Source organism: Typopeltis vanoorti, chromosome 4, assembly GCF_054136105.1.
Source record: "Typopeltis vanoorti isolate ZY-2024b chromosome 4, IOZ_Tvanoo_1.0, whole genome shotgun sequence".
Lineage (NCBI taxonomy): Eukaryota > Metazoa > Arthropoda > Arachnida > Uropygi > Thelyphonidae > Typopeltis > Typopeltis vanoorti.
In genome coordinates this window covers 170,557,342-170,574,461 of record NC_143552.1, presented here as the reverse complement: position 1 = coordinate 170,574,461, position 17,120 = coordinate 170,557,342, and the positions used below count along the sequence as shown (strand labels likewise).

Sequence of the window (17,120 nt, the reverse complement as noted above, 5' to 3'; positions counted from 1 at the left end):
CAAATTTAAAGAAACACTTGAAAGGAATAAAATTTTCCACAGATGATGAGGTCAAATCTGCAGCTGAAGACTGATTTGTGGAACAAGGGAAAGACTTTTTCTTGGAGGATTGAGAATGAGGCAGCAGCACTGTAACAAGTGTATAACACTTCATGGAGAATATATAGAATAATGTGTAAGTTACATGGTTCTACCTTAATTCCTTCATGGTGATTATCACAGCTTTTCAGCACATCCTCATAAGTGATGATTTCAAATCATCTGAATTTTTTACAAAAGTAGAGGAGTTGCCAGTAAGGAGGGGGGGGGGAGGAGAAGAGACGAAGCTAACTGCTGGGCTAAGTATATAAGTAGGACTGTCTATGTCATCAACTATAGGACATAGGAGAATAGTAGATTATGAAATATTTAGGTATACCATAAATATAGGATGGTTTAACACAAAGGTTTGATTCAGCTGATTTTCTTTGGGCTAAGAAGTCACTTTTTTCAATAAGTCAGTAGCACGTAAATAGTGTTAGTGAAACAAATGAAAACAAATAATGTTGGTATAAAAAAGGTAATGAAAGATCCATGAGTTGTGTTGTATGGTGATTCAATTATTAAAGGTGTGCTGGACAAGAGGATGCACAAAGTATGTTTTACTGGAGGCAAAATGAGTAGATTGATTGAGGCACTGGATATGAGAAGTAAGCAAGCAAAAGAATTGGTGGTTGTAATAAGTACAAATGACTTAACTGCAAACAAAGAACACGTCAGATTGGATATCAGGAAGTTGCTTAGATAAATAAAAGAGAATAGTGTGATAACAAAGGTAGTAAGCATGTTACCTAGGTATGACAGTGGCGAGATGAGGAAGAGAGCAAGGATTTTGAATGATATGTAAGCAGAAATGTGTGAGGAGAAAGGAGTGCAGTTTGTTAATGTGGGGAATGAGTTTGAAGGACAAAGTGAACTGTATAAGAGTGATGGACTGTTTGAGTGGTTTTAGTGTGAGCTGCTTGGAAAAGATTGCTGCTGGAAAGTGGATAAGTGAGTGCAGAGAATGAATCTGATCAAGTGGGAAGTGATATGGAAGAGAAGGAGAGTAAGGTAGGAGAGATTACAGAGGTGGTTATGAATGAAGAAGTGAGCAGCATGAGTATAGAGAATGAGAGAATGGATGTGCAAGAAAGACGGGAAAATGGGGAGACTCAGGTTGGACAGGGGAACACAGCATGAGAAAGGTGGATACGCCAAGAGGATGTGAATGCACGTGTAGATAGGAAAGGAAGGGGATGACCTGGAATCAAGAGAAAACAGTTGGATTTGAAGAGAGTTCTAAGATGAATAAAGAGAAAGGGATATGGCTTCAGTTGAGCATGGAGAAATCACAACAAATGAGTAGTATCAGTGGAACCAGCTGTAGATCCAGGAATGAGCTGCTGCATTTGCATAAAAATGCTAGAAGTGTAAAAAACAAGGCAAATGAAATGGTTACACAAGTCTGTTCACCTGTTCACCCAAAAATAGCTGGAATAAGTGAGACATGGTTGGATGAGGACAACATTCTGACAGGAATAGAGATGGAAGGGTATGATTTCTTTTGTGAGGATAGAAAGGGTAAAAGGGGGGGGGGAGTGCTATTGATGACAGAGAAAGAGTTATGTTCATACAAAGTAAAAATGCAAGAAGGAAAAATTCCCTTTGAATTTCACGCACCATGGTGCGAGATAGAGGTGAATAAAATGAAATACTCGGTGGGACGTTGTTATAGACCTGGTAATGTGGATGGCAGTGACTATGAAATGTATAATAAAATTAGCAAGCAAATAAGAAAAGGGTGATCATTATGGGCAATTTTAATTATGGCAATATATATATGAGGATTGAGGGTCTTGGATTTGATCATCTCATCAGAGTATGTAATTATAAATGAGGTGACAATCATCTTCCAATTGGTAATAGTGACCGTGAAGTGATTACCTGGGGGGGGGGGGGGGTGCCAGCAGTGAGGACCTCTGTGAGAAAAGGGATGTATGTGGAAATATAAGGCTGGTTATTATGAGGAAGTCAGGAGAGAGCTTGCAGATTAATGCAGCTTGGGGGATATTCAAGAACTATCTAGTAGAAGCAATGTCTAAATGTATTCCAAGGGTTAGAAGGTTAAATAAGGTAGGTGTGAAATGGATGTATGAAAGGATTAACACATGCAACACAGAGAAAAAGGGCATTATGGATGCAGAATAAGAGAAGTGGTAATAACGAATTCCTTGAGGATTACAAAGACCAGGCAAGGTGGCTGGAAAGGGTAGCAAAAGTGAGGTATGAGGAGCAGTTAGCTAATGAAGCCAAAAAGAATCCTAGGGAGTTCTTTTGATATGTAGCCAGCAAAAAAAAAAAAAAAGAATGATTATGGAAGAATGACAGTGATTGGAGAAAATGGCATAAGGACAACTGTTGCAGAATATATAGTGGAGATACTTAATGAGCACTTCATAAAGGTCTTTCATTCTTGTGAATTACTTCATGGAGAGATTGAGGGCAGTTGATGATGAGGGGGGGAGAGACTGACTGAAAGTAAGCAAGAGGTGTAAGGGGAGTTGAGCAAACTAGATGTCAATAAGGCTGTGGGACTTGATAATATATCACAATGTATTCTGAAGGAATGTGCCAGGGAGTTGACACCTGCCTTGACATATTTTTATAATACGAGTCTTGCGCTCGGTCAAGTTCCTAAGGAGGGGAAGGAGGGCAAGATTATGCCACTTCATAAAGGAAGTGATTGAACTCAAGCATCAAACTATAGGCCTATCTGTGTGTCAGGTGTTGTGGTTAAGTTGTTGGAGAAGTGAGGACTAGGATCCAGAATTAGGTTGACAACAATGGTATTATCTTTGATGGACAGCATGAATTTGCTAAAGAGAGATCATGTTTTAGTAATCTACTTACTTATTACAAAATGGGTGATGGCTTCCTTGAACAAAGGAGAGGGATACACAGCAGTATACTTAGATTTTGCAAAGGTTTCTGATAGATTACCACATGATAAGTTCATAGTCAAACTAGAGCGGATGAGGTTGGATATTAGATTAGTGTCCTGTATCAGAGACTGGCTATCTGATAGGTATCAGCAAGTTGCATATGAGGGAGCAATATCCAGGAAGAGAACAGTCACTAGCGTGTTTCTGAGGGGTCTGTTTTAGAGCCATTACTGTTTATCTTGTATGTTAATTATATTAGCGAAGTTTTGGCAATTTGCAAAATGTAAGGTTTTAAAATTCGGAAAACAAAGATGGGATGCAGAATTTATGCTTGGTGAGGATATATTGTCGGAGGTGGAGGAAATAAGAGATGTAGGGGTGATAGTGGATAAGGATCTGAAATTTAGGGGACACACAGTCAAAATTGTGAAGACAACACTAAGGCTTCTGGGAATGATGCGGACACTGACTTGTAGAAGTAAAAAGATTCTTGTTCTATTGTATAAGGCTTTGATTAAGCCACACATGGACTGCTGTGCCCAAATTTGGTTACCTGGTTTTCAAAAGGACAAAGAGATGTTGGGAACGGTTCAGAGGTGACTGACTTAGGTAGATTCTGAGCTCTGGAATGTTGTCGAATATGTGGAAAGGTGGAGAAGATGCAATTTACAGAGTCTAGTGGATAGGGGGAAGAGGACAGATATGGAGAAAAGTCTGCACATTCAAACCACACATTAAGTAAGCAACTCTGATCTGCTCCCATAGGGAAAAACTCCATCCTGTAACATATCTTGGAGTATATGATGTAATGAACACTCTTATCTTTGAATTATTTAAATTTACAATGAATGCAGGTTACTTTAGATTATTATTATTATTATTATTATTATTATTATTATTATTATTATGCAACACCTGCAGGGAGTCCAAAGACTCATGCAGGGAGGGCACCTACTCTACAACTCTCTGTCTCCACCACTCATTCCATCAACTATAACTAATTGCAACTACACCAATGCCATCTACTGCCCACCACCATCACTAGTATTTCCACAGACAATCACAAACCTTCATGCCATGGTGGGATTTGAACCCGCAGCCTTATGGCTGGACAGTAGATAAGCTAACCACCCAGCCAACGAGACTAGGGATGATGAGAATGAAAAATCTACAAACAGATTAATGGTACTGCTATGGATTCCTGATACAAACACTCTACCCCCACCCTCCCCTCCCCACCTTCAGCTAATTACATGTAACACTTTAAAAGCAAAATACTCACCACAGCTACATATAAGTCCCTGGTGTGGTTATGCTTTCTAGTTAATGTGTTTGTCATATGGTCCCATGGACAAGACACTTTGGATGTTTTGAACACCCACCTAAATAGGCAACACCACAAAATTCGCTTCACAGTAGAAAAAGAATCCAATAACTGTTTGTCTTTTCTTGACACATTACTCACCCAACTTTCAGATGGTTCACTCTCTCTTTTTCTAATTACAGAAATCCAACACACACACACAGCAAGATATCTACATAAAGACATCATCATCCAGCCCAATATGATATTCTAAAAACACTTACATGCAGAGTCAGAGCAATTTGTTCTAATGATACAGCTCTTTCCATAGAACTTAAATATATGCACATACTTTCATGATCAATGGTTATAATTCCTACAAAATAGACAAAATACTACATTACTTTTTCCTTCTTCTTCTAACATCCAAGAACAACGCATCACTGTTCCTATAACCTATGTCAAAAGTACATAAAAAAAAAGACAACCAAAGTACTAATAAAAATGGCCATGGCAGCACATTCATACCACATGTTAAGTAAGCAACTCTGATCAGCTCTCCTAGGGAAAAACTCCATCTTGTAGCATATCTTGGAGTGCATGATGTTGCTTGTAACCGTGGCTTGGCCTATTATGGAAAGTCAAAAAGATCTGTAGAGATCTTGGGTGGAGAACATAAAAAATACATTCACTACCATTATTATGGCAACTGAGGAGTGACAGACCATACTTTTGACACCCCTTCACACTTCAAGATTAGATGAAAGAAAACCAATGTGCAATTTAGAAGCCATGACAAGTCAGAAAGATTATTTTATGAGACAGTCATTGCTACAAAGAATTCTCCTAACCTGAACAATTATAGTTGCATTAGTTTGCCAAAAATTTGGCAGACTGTTATCTTAAGATCAACTCCTACACAGCTATAATACTTCTTATTTTTCACAACATTAGAGGGATAAGTTTATGAATGGAACATTCATAACTTAGCCACTTCCCAAGTGAGTACCACACAATCACTAACACCAACAGGAGGCAGAATAGTTACGTCTTTAACTGAACACCATCTGAAACTATAATCGTCTTTGACCTTGAGTTCTTCTGTCACATTCTGCATGAGGAAGTTATCCCTCAACAGCTCAATAAATTCAGTTTCTTTTTTAATGAGATTTTACTGCTATCCAATCAATATTTGGATAATTAAGGTCTCCCATTATGATTACTCTATTCGCACACATCATCTCTATTTGGGATGCATTTTTTCACCACTAGCAACTGATCCTCCAGGTCTGTAACAACACCCTACTATGCAATTGATCTTGTTAGATTCCACTACACATCAGAGGGCTTCAAATTCACTGTCATATGTACTACAATCATAGTTCTTAACATTATCTGGATCCAAGTCATCTGATATCATTAGCAGCACGACACCCCCTCCTATCCTGCTATCTTTCCTAAAAATACTGTATACCTTTCACACTCAATACCAGTTAGTATGTTTGATTCTGATACCAGGTCTCACTAATACCTACAATCTCAGGTTCCAATTTATTGACCAAGGCAATAAATCCTACTCATTTGTTTCTGATTCTCCTAGCATTCGTATATAGACATAATAAGCTACTTGCATGTTCTTTTGTATACTAGATTATTTGTAGTCTGCATGACATAGTTGGACAACTTGCAGATCTATTCTTCTCTAGTGTCTTATGCATGTAGACATGTATTATAGAGAATGTAGAAGGAGTGAATGATAGTCTGTGAAATATGAATGAGAGCATGAAAGAACAGGTGCCAGAACAAGGTTTTTTCCCTGGAGGGTGGTGAATGAGTGGAATTCATTGCCTGACTTAGTTGTGAGCTCTTCGTCTGTAAATGAATTCAAGAAGAGATATGACAGATATTGTTTTGCTAGTTTGGGTCTCCCGCGATGAGTCTACTGACTCCATGGAGATACCCGTAATAATAATAATAATAAAAAAGTCCTCCCATGACTTTTGTTTAGCTAGTTTTACACAGTGTTTAGCATTCTTGCATTTGTCTCTGTATTCTCTAAGAGCACAACTGACTTATTTGCCAGTAACTTTTGATATGCTTTCTTCTTTTCCTTCATTGCCTCTTTAACTTCCTGGGTCCACCATGGAGTTCTAATTTTTCTATCGTTGCAGACAACTTCATCACATGCTTCTCTAGCTGAATCAATCAGGGCTTTCTTCAAAGCTTGCCACTGAATCTCCAAGGTTTGATTCCTGTTCTCAAACTCTTTCATTTTTTCTTCAATAATCTTTGTGTATTTTAGTCCACAGTTCACATCTGAGAGCTGCTCAAATTTATTCGCTTTAAAACTTTCTTACATGTTATTCTTTTCAATATGAAATTCAATTTTATCCTGCTCAAGACTAAATAGGGATCACTTCCAATTTCAAATCCTCTGTACACTCTGGTGCCCTGCACCAGGGAGAAAACATCACCATCAACAATAACATAGTCAATGAGACTTTTCTTATTTCTTGCATCTTCTCTCCATGTGAATTTGTGCACATTTTTATGTTGGAACATGGTGTTAGTAATAACCAGTCCATGTCTTGAGCAGAAATCCAGCAGATATTTGCCATTATTATTAGCTTTGCTCTTTTCTCCAAATTTTCCCAAAATATTTCTGTATATCTCACAATCATTTCCTACTCTGCTATTTAGATCCCCAACAAGGAACAACTTTTCCTTTTTCATTGTGTCAGTTGCTTTTTCTAAACGCTCAAAAAATTCCTCCACTTCTATCTTAGTAAAACCTTCTGTGGGACCATATAAGTCTCATTGTCCAATTCTCCATTCTCATATTTGCCCACCTTACTCTACTTGAGACTGACTGCCATTCAAGAAGATTAGCCTCGTATTTTATGTTGAATACTATGGCTACTCCGTCTTTTCCTTGATTGTCATTGCCTGAATATAACATTTTGTATTTATTGCTCAGAAAGATCTCTCCAGTTTTTGTCTTTTTTTGTTTCAGTCACCCCTGTTATGCCGATCCGGTACTTATCTAATTCCTCAGCTAGCTCCATTTCTTTGCCATTCAGGCTTTTTATGTTGATAGTACCGATCTTTAACTCTGGTGATGTTGAGTTGGGGTGTGTTTTCAGATTTGTTCCAGTAGCTGACTTTTCGCCGTTTGCCCTGGTTCCCTGTCGAAAACAACGGGGGGGGGGGGGCTTGTTTAACCGGGCGATGCCCCAGCCGGCATGAAATTGTGTCATGTTGTACCATCATTTTTTATTTTGGTTTAACCAATAAGAATACAATTTGGTTGGCTAAATCCCAAATTGTCAGCCCATCCTCATTCGTTCAGTATCCAAGTAGATACCCAACAGGGTGCACCACAAGAAGGTGAGGATTGGACATTAGGTCAGAATCCCTGGTCAGTTCTCCACATTCCTTTAAAGGCTATGTGGAGATATCCTCTCTTAAGCACCTCTATCGCTAAGTATTAAAAGAGTAAACATTTTTTTTAATTAAATTGATTAAATTAAAGGTATTAATTCAGAAATTCATGTAATAATCTCAAATAACATGACTAATATAAAAAAAAAAACCTTGTTTTTTAAAACTATTCCTATGTAGTCACTGAAGATGGTGTAATATTCAGACTGAAATATTTGGCAAATTAAATAATATTCTTGTGTAAACATGTGTATATTTTATAATCCTAATGTCATGAGTATCTTTAAAGAATCAAACATAAACATACTGTCTTTCACATTAACCTTTTGTTCACACCTAAGTTTTCTTCTTGTCTTTCTTTCTGCTTATTGACTTGATCCTGTTTTCCTGCTAAATTTCTTCCTTGTCTGAGTTGTTGACTATGCCTTGCCTTGTAGGACCCTTAATATGGTGGCGATGTACAGCTCCTTCCTTTTGAGATGATCGACACTAGTATTTCTCACATGGCGAATGACCCAGGTAGAAGCCTCGGAAATCAATGATTCTCTTTAGACGTCTGACAGCGAACTTGGCATGATGGGGGTCGGGTAAGAGAAATCTTAGAAAACCCTCAGACAAAATTCCTTCCCATAACTTGCCTTATACAGGCCCTACCTCTGTTGTGCTCATGCACGTGTGTCATGAAAATTCATTATGTATTGACTTTTAGACATGCTGACGTCATTCTTTGTGCATCTTTGGAATTCTCTACCATGACAATTGTCACATATTGGCCTTTGGACATGATGACATCATCCTTTGCGTGTCTTCAGAAATTTCTATCTCTGGCAATTCTCAGAATTCTTCATTAATGTCAGTTAGATTTACTGATTTAACATTACTTAATAGCTTACATGATGACATCATGCACCACATTATGTTAACAAAGGGTCAATACAATATTATTGCAGAAAAGATTATTTCAGTCAAAAAATTAACATTACTCTAATTACATTCTCCTAAATAAAAAATCATGTAAAAACGAACATGATAAGTTACGAACTCACATATCATGAGAGATTTTACAGTAATTCATGAAAAAGCATGATTCACTGGTGTCCTTGGCAGGACCAAACATGAGGTAGAGTAACTGGAGAAATTATTGTCACATGGTACATCGGGAAAGAGAGAGAGAGAGAGAGAGAGAGAATGAAAAAAAAAGTATGAAAGTGTGAGAAACTAGGAGTAAGGAGAAGGTGTTTTATGGAGATTCAATGATAAGAGGTGTGTTTAATGACAAAGTGAGATGAAAATGTTTACAAAGTGCAAAAATCAAGAATGTTGATAGTTTCAGAGGGGAGAAGTGAAAGATTCTATCATTCTGGCTGGTATGAATGATCTGAAAAGTGAGAAATATACAATGATAGAAGGTACAAAAGAGTTGCTGATACAAGCAAAGAAGAAGAGAGCAGGAAGGTATGGATTGTGATTCTTTTGCCTAAGTATGACAGGAGTGAATTGAGAAAAGGGGCCATGCTTGCAAATTAGTCAGTGAGAAGATTGTGCAGGAGAAATGGTGTGCAGTTTATAGATATGGAATGAATATGATGAAGGAAAGGACTTGTATATGCCTGATTGACTGTATTTAAATGGTTTGGGAGTTAGATGTTTGGAGAGTGTGTTGTTCAGTGAGGGGTCAAAAGTATGAACTCAAGGAATATAAATGTATGGGAGATGCAGACAAGTATATGTTCTGCCACCCAGAGACAAATAAGTGTGCATACAAACATAATTATGCAATGCTAAATGCAGTTTGTAGGTTTCTTATCTGAACGGGGTCAGTATTGACATTACACAACGGTAACTGAGGATACAAGCAGATGTTGAAATGCATGTATAAGAATGCCAGAAGTATCAGGAAAAAGACAGAGAGAGAGAGGGAGTTTTGAGCATTAGTCAGCCTGACTTGGCCAAAAATTAAAGATATTAGTAAGACCTTGTTTCACAAAGAGTGGTATAGTTACAGGAATAGAATGTAAAAGGTACTGTATTTTCAGGGAAGATAGAAGGAATAGGACAGTCGGTGGAGTATTGCTGATGATACATGATGAATTTCAAGCAACAAAATTAGAAGTAAGGAGCATTTTAGGTGTGTGGGAGAAGGTTCATTGGAGGCTATCTATTGTGAGAAAGATGCCAAAGGACAAAGTATATTGTTGGCTGCCAATATAGACCAGCAGGTACACAGAAATATGTGGATGCCATGCATCAGCAGATTGGCACAATTGCAGGTCGAACAATTATTGTGGGAGACTTCATCTATGAGGACATAGAAGAAAGGCCAAAAATCTGAACATAAGAGAAAAGCTACGCAGGCCAAGAAAGGAGGAAAGGGGATATGGCAGGAAGGAAGTGGAAGTTAAAAAGTTGCTAAGGATAATTACCTAAAACAGCATGTCATGAGAAGACCAGTGATTATAGAGTGCTGGATCTGTTAATAGCATTAGAAGATGTACCCATAATCAGGGTAATCACTCTGCCTCCAGGGAAGAATGACCATGCAGTCTTGTTCTGGGAGGGTGATAAATATGTGGAATTCTCTGTCAAGAAAGGGTTTATGTTGAACTATAAAGAAGGCAATTATGACAGACTTAGGAGGCATCTTTAACCCGTTCCACAGCTTGAGAAGCTGCAAGGAAAGAATGCAAGGTGAAGATTGTTTTATAGAAGCATTATCAGACTGCATACCAACAGTCAGGAAGATAAACAAATTCAGTGTTAAGCTTCAGGGAGCTGCAAAAATAAAATATAAAAATTAAAAACATTGTGGAGGGAATATAAAGAAAAAGTGATCAGCAGTACAAAGAGCAAAATGAGAAGGCTGACAAGTATAGTAAGAAAGGCCAAAAATCTGAACATAAGAGAAAAGCTACGCAGGCCAAGATGAAGAATGACTAACAGACATGTATAATGCTATGCATTATGGGAAGGACCATTACTCAGCCCAGTTTCAATTTTTATTGAGGTGTCATCAGTGGGAGTCAGACCAGAAGAGATACCAAGGTTGAATGAAGTAATGCAGAAGTCATATATTTCCCATATACAAGTACTCAAAAGGTGTCACACCTTTTGTCTACATTGTCACACCCTATTACTAAAATACTCTGGTGATGGTAAAAGAAATAGTTGCGCTGCTGAGTAATCACTTTGCAAAGTTGTATCATCAAGGCAGAGATTTTACAATTGCTGATGTAACAGACTCTGATGTAAGAACTGAGGTATATGAAAAGGAGGTGCTTAGCATATACCAATGTGAAAAATATCAATGTGAATACAGCAGTTGGACTAGATCACATGTTGTTCAATGTGCTAAGTGAATGTACCAGAGAACTGTCAGTGCCAATAATGAAATTGTCCGATTTAAGTTGGCTCTGGCAAGGTTGAAAGGGAGTGAAAAAAAGGATACAATAGTTCCATTACATAATGGTGAGTCCAAAACAGAAGTAGCAAATCACAAACCAATTAACTTAAAGATGACAAGAAATTATTATTATTATTATTATTAACACCTCCAAGGAGTTCAAGGACTCATCACGGGAGGACACTCTACTCCACTCTGCTACTAAGATTAAATTATCTCCCCTGCTACTTAATTCTATTACTATACGCAACTACCATCAACACCATCTATTGCCCATCACCACCAACAGTATTTTTTGTCTGTAAATTGCATGTATCCTGAAGGCTGATTTGCTGTTAGTGGGATGAAAAACTTGAGTTTCCAGGAGAAAAAAACCCTGCTATCTCCATATGAGATCAGCTAACTCACCTTTAAATGAAAAAGCAAATATAAAGATTCCTCTCATAATGTAATATTTCGACCCTCGTATTAACGTTATTCCTGGCATAGCATACATTGCAGGGGGAGCCAACTACATGTCACTTTGGAGTCAAAATAATTCTGGTAAGACTTAGAAAAGCCACAACCTTTTGTGACTGATGCGATGGTATCAGAGTTGTAATGAGCCTGTTAGAACTGCTTTGACTAATTACTCAACTAATTTAAAGGAGCTTACTAAGAAAATGGATATGAGGAAGGTCTCTACTAATAAATAAGACTAAAAGCATTGTGTTTCAAAATTATTCTAATTGTTCAAAGTAAACTTCATTTAATGTGTTTCAAATTAAACTTTTTTATTGCAGTAATTTTTATTAACCCTGTTTTTCTCTCTCTCTTTCTTTTTTTTTTTTACTTTGTTCCTCTTTTTTGTTGTCTCCTCTTCTCTTTTTGTTTATTTTTTCCTGGTAGATTGTGAAGAACCGCGTGACGTGTGGACGCGAGCTGCATGCAGCTCGCGAGCCACATTGTGGCCACCCATGATATATTGTATACAAAAATAAGGCAAGGTAAACAATCCACAGAGTATGCCTAATCACTAATTGGGTCAAAAATTAATAACTTGCTAACCTGACCTGTGGTGGGAAAAAAAAAAAAATCATGACATCATAGCTAGAATTTTGTTTCTCATGTGGCTAAAGATTAATTTCTGTCATGTTATCTTGTAATTAAATATATTGGTAAATGCTAACAATATCATATAAACATTTGAAATAGTTATCATTATTTTAAATTATAATAATTATAATTATAAAGCTGCTGTTAAGGCAGTAAAGACAGCAAAGCAGAAGGCTTGGGAATCCTTTGGAGAAAGATTAGATTCAGCCTATGCAAATGCAAACAAAGTATTCTGGCAGACCATCGCCGCCTTAGAGGGAGGAAATCGTGCACAGCAAGGGTAATTAAGGCCTCTGATGGTGCACTTTTAACAACCGATATCCTCCACAGATGGAGGGAATACTTTGAGAGCCTTCTTAACCCGGGTGGCCCAGCAGTTGTGGACATCCAAGAGGTGCAGATCGGGGCAATGACTAGTCTCACAGCAGAAGAGGTCCATTTAGCAATAAAATCGCTAAAATCGGGCAAGGCTGCTGGCGATGATGAAATTTGGCCTGAAATGCTAAAAGCCTTAAATCGAGACAGTGTTCTCTGGCTGACTCGAGTGTGTCAGGCTGCTTGGATATCTGGGCGAGCACCAAAGCAATGGCAGACAGGCATAATAATACCAGTCTTTAAGAAGGGAGACCAGAAGGATTGCAGTAACTATCGTGGCATCTCTCTGCTCAGCCTGCCTGGGAAAGTGTATGCTAAGTGCTTGGAAAGACAGTGCAGAAGCATAGTTGAGTCAAAGTTCCAGGAAGAACAATGTGGCTTTCGTCCTGGTAGAAGCACAACTGACCAAATCTTCACTTTAAGGCAAGTCTTTGAGAAATCTTGGGAATATGCCAAGAATGTCTACACATGTTTTGTGGACTTGGAGAAGGCATATGACTGGGTTCCTCAGGATAAGCTTTGGCAAGAGTATGGAGTGGATGGTCAACTATTAGCTGCCATCAAGTCCCTGTATGAATGCCCAGAGTTTTGTGTCAGGATAAACAGCACAAAGTCTGAACCTTTCACAGTCTCCGTTGGTCTCTGCCAAGGGTGTGTTCTGTCACCCCCCTCCTTTTCATAATATTTATGGACTGGATTGATAGGCACAGCCGAGGCAGTGAGTGTGTCAGAATTGGAAAATGTAGCATTGGACGTCTGATTTTTTGCAGATGACCTAGTTCTGCTTAGCTCTTCCACAGATGACCTCCAGTGGACCCTGGATACGTTTGTAGCTGTTTGTGCAGATGCCGGAATGAAGATCAGTCTGGCCAAAACTGAAACATTTGTGGTCTCAAGACAACCATCCCAGTGCACTCTAAATGTAAGTGGGGTCCCAATGAGACAGGTGGAGAAGTTTAAATATCTTGGATCCATATTCATGAATGATGGAAAATGGGACGTAGAGCTAGATACTCGAATTGGCTTAGCAAGCTCAATATTGTAGGAGCTTGGCCGTTCAGTAGTATTGAAGCAGGAGTTAAGCCAGAAGGCAAAGCTGGCTGTCTTCAATACAGTCTATGTCCCCATCCTCACCTATGGTCATGAGAGTTGGGTAATGACCGAAAGAATGCGGACACGAATCCAAGCGGCTGAAATGAGGTTCCTTCGCGGGGTTGCAGGGCTGACAAAACTCGACAGAGTCAGAAGCTCTGCAATTCGGGAAACCCTCAATACTCAACCGCTGCTTCTCCATGTTGAGAGATCACAGTTACGCAGGTACGGGCACCTGGTCAGAATGCCACAAGAGAGAGGCTCCCTCAGCAGGCCCTCTTTGCCAAGCCAGAGGGTGGGAGGCCACGTGGAAGGCCAAGGACTCGCTGGATAGATTATATCCAAAACCTTGGGTGGACACGTTTGGGAATCCCACCAGAACACCTGAACTTGGTGGCAGAGGATCGTGACCATTGGAAGTTCCTCTTGCAGCTTTTGCCCCCACAACCCAATTAGGAAGAGTGGGCCTTGAAGATGTATGTATGTATGTATAATTATAATTTGAAATGCAATTCAGTCTACTCTTCACAAAACTATGTCTCTGATATATAGCCAGCCTGGTTGGCCGAGTGTTAGTGTATTTGCTCCCCCAGCCAAAAGGCTGTGGGTTTGAATCTTGCCGTGGGCATGGATGTTTGTGATTGTCTGTGGAAATACTAGTGGTGGTGGTCGGCGATAGATGGCGTTGGTGTAGTTGCTGTCAATTTTGGATTGTGAGTGGTGGAGATAGAGTTGTAGAGTAGATGCCCTCCCTCGATGAGTCTTTGGACTCCCTGGAGGTGACAAATAATAATAAGAAGAATATATTATCCCATTATTCTCTAGCCATTCCTCGATTTTGACCCAATGTAAGACTCATAGTAAACAAATACACCAAAGCAGATTGCAAATTCCCAGCATATTCCTGCAAAACACATTCTGATACATTATTAAGTCCCACAGCCTTATAAACATCAAGTTTGTAAATTCCCACATATGCTTCTTGTTCACTGACTCACAGTCAGTCTCTCTTCCTTCCCTGACATTGCTATCAAACTCCACATGATGTTACATTCACAAGGAAGAAATACCTTTATGAACTGCTCCTTTAATATTGCAACTATACTGTCCATAGCAGTTATCCTTTTACTATTTTATTCAACGTCACGTTTCTGTAATGGTTCTTTTTTTTCTGTTAGCTACGTATTGAAAAAAAAAACCTTAAGGCTTTTCCCTGCTTTCATTAGCTAACTGCTGCTCATACTACACCTTTACTTGTCTAATATATTGAGTCACCTTCCTTGCTTCTTCTTTGGGCTCCTCATGAAACTGATCATTTCCACTCATTTTATGCTGCCTTCATAATGCCTTCTTCCTCTGTATTGCATGATTAACATATGTTCCATTTCATACCTACCTTATTTAAATTTCTGACACTTGGAATACATTTAGACACTGTTTCTCCTAGATAATTCTTGAATATCACCCAAGCAACATTGATATTCTTTTCATCCAACTCCACATCCTATGCAACAGCTGCAAGCTGTCTCTGAGCTTTTCTTAATCTTGTAGTTTCGCATATATCTTTTTTTCACATTGCTGACCCCATCCAGGTAATCACTTTGTTATTTTCACAAACCAGAGGGAGATTTTACACCTTCTTTATCGCAAAAACTTGATCTTCACATACCCTCTGTTACATACTGAATGAGGTTATTGTTGTCCCTTATAAACTGAAGAAATTAATTTTCTTTGCTTCCAGATGCTATCTCATCATCCAAATCTATATTGCCATAATTAAAATCACCCATAATGATCACCCTTTTCCTATTTCTTTGCTAATTTGTTTATAGATTTCAAGGTCACTAGGTTTCCACCCCCTCTTGCATCTCTACATTGCATAGGTGCAACTACTTTTCTATCATCAATAACACTCCACTTTTGTTTTGTTTTTAATTGTTTCTGTCATCATGAAAAATATCACACCCATTTTCATCTCTATTTCTGTCAGGATGTCATCCTTGTCCAACTGGGTCTCACTTATTCCAACAATTTTTAGGTGAACTAACCCAATTAATGCAATAATTTCATTTTCTTTGTTTCTGATAATACTTCTGGCATTCGTATACCAAAATAAGAATTCATTGCTGTATCGATAAGAGGTTTCCATGATACCACTTATTAGATATGACTTCTCCATGCCTTCCTCAAGCCATTCATGTCTTTCACTGATCCCTTACCCTCTTCAAACCAGAATATTCCCTCCTATATTCCTTGCCATCAAATTCCTTCCTTGTCTACTCATACTTTCACTTCCTGTTTGAGCACTGACCGTTCTCAAGCTATGGTCTCCTCTCTATCCTGAGATCACCTAAATTTCACTGTTTGTCTTGCACGCTTGTTTTCTCATTCTCTACACTTAAGCTACCCACTTCTCCATTCAATGGCACCACTTCAATCCCTCCTTTTTTTTGCTTTTCCATATCACTTCTTACCTTGCTCAAATCCATTCTCTGCACTCATTACTTAACCTTTCAGACTGATGGACTGCATTTGAAAGATTTTGGTGTCATTTGGAGAAGATGCAGTCCATCAGTCTTATACAGTTCTATTCACCTTCAAATTCATCTTATATATTTGCAAACTGCACTCCTTTCTCTTTGCACATTTCTGCCAGCATATCATTTGTAATCTTTGCTCTTTGCCTCAACTCATCCCCATTGTACTTGGACAACACAGTGACTACCTTTCCCATCGCACTATCATTCTCAACAACCTTCTGATATCCAGTCTTACATTCTCCTTGTTTCCAGTCAAGTCATTTCCTATTACCACTATTAACTCTTTTGCTTGCTTACACCTCATATCCAATGCCTCAATCACTGTACTCATTCTACCTCTGTAAAATAAATCTTGTGCATCTTCTCATTCAACACACCATTAGTGATTGAATTACCATACAATACTGCTCACGAATCTTCATTACGTCTTTCATTTGGACAAGATTCATTTCAGCCTTTTTCACTCTTGAATACATATCCATAATTTTCTCTATTGCACTCTGCATCTGCTTTATCTTTGTCAACTAGCTCACAAATCTTGCATCATCACTATCTCTAACTACAGTATTTTACTGTCAGTAGCATATGCTTTTATTCTGTCAGATCCACTTGCTATCTTACCATTACTTCCACTCTGTTTTTCATCATCATTTTTGCACTTTCTTAAGGCTAGTTGTACTTTTTCCTTCTTTATCGGTTTCACACCCTTTCTTAACTTTCACACAATCTTCCTCATGTCAGTAGCATATGCTTTTATTCTGTCAGATCCACTTGCTATCTTACCATTATTACTTCCACTCTGTTTTTCATCATCATTTTTGCACTTTCTTAAGGCTAGTTGTACTTTTTCCTTCTTTATCGGTTTCACACCCTTTCTTAACTTTCACACAATCTTCCTCAATGTTCGTGTC

The 17,120-nt window shown here is 38.5% G+C and overlaps 1 protein-coding gene across 1 annotated transcript in view; it reads right to left on the bottom strand.

Moving 5' to 3' along the window:
* LOC150107842 (cilia- and flagella-associated protein 251-like) overlaps window positions 1-17,120 on the bottom strand; it is a 619,793-nt gene that overhangs the window by 72,576 nt on the left and 530,097 nt on the right. The window lies entirely within an intron of this gene.